Source organism: Parasteatoda tepidariorum, chromosome 3, assembly GCF_982258835.1.
Source record: "Parasteatoda tepidariorum strain Cologne lab strain chromosome 3, Ptep-v5.0, whole genome shotgun sequence".
NCBI lineage: Eukaryota > Metazoa > Arthropoda > Arachnida > Araneae > Theridiidae > Parasteatoda > Parasteatoda tepidariorum.
In genome coordinates, this window is record NC_141757.1 from 92,983,415 (window position 1) to 92,984,353 (window position 939).

Here is a 939-nt window from a genome sequence, read left to right on the forward strand (position 1 = left end):
TATCAATTGCATTATTTGCTAATTATCCCTGTCAATCTTATTTTAGTTTTAAGTATATTTTTGTTAGTGTAACTAAATGGACATTTTACTCAGATATTTTTTTACATGCTGTTTTAATCGTTTAGAGCTTTATTCAACGTAGTTTCAAGTTTGTTTGTTTTTTTATTGTTTTTTTTAAATACAAATACATAAATTCATTGCTATAATTTTGCAAACCTCAAAAATAATCCGATTGAAAATCTATGACTCTCTTTGTGTAATTATTGTGATTTTGGATTAGTTTTGAGATATTGATTTTATCAAAAATTTTAAAACAGCCAAAGAATCCTTTCAGTTAGTTTCTTTTTTTCTTATTTCGTTGCCGCTACATAATTTTTTTTTAATAACTTACTAATAGTAATATTATTTGAATCTTTTACTCAGAAGTAATAATCCTCTGAGTTTCAAAAAGAACAAAAATTATGAAAGAAATTGATAATTATGTTCTTTAAATTTGAAGCTAGCTCGAAAAATGTTGATTTGAGAAATGAATGTTTTTGTTTATTAGTACTTTTATCATATTATATTTACAATGTTTTTCTTTTTTTGTAAAATATTTCTTATTTTATATCCTTTAATAGTTTGTTTTGGTTCTTAACATCATATTTGAACTTCACTTATGCATTATTGGCAATGGTCAATGATCTATTCTTCATGGTAGAAAAACAATACTGGCACATGCACTCATTACATTACCACAATTTAATTCCGAAGGCAGATGGTGTTAGTAATCGCCTGGCTTTCTTACCATGCTGCTCAACCATGCGACTCTTGTCTACATGGTTGACAGATTACTTTAAATTCCATACCATGTCATTAAGCCATGATTTCAGAAGGTGCAGTCCAAATACAGGGTGTGTAGCTCTTTTGAAAAGTGCTTAAAGGTGCTTATTTTCGTTT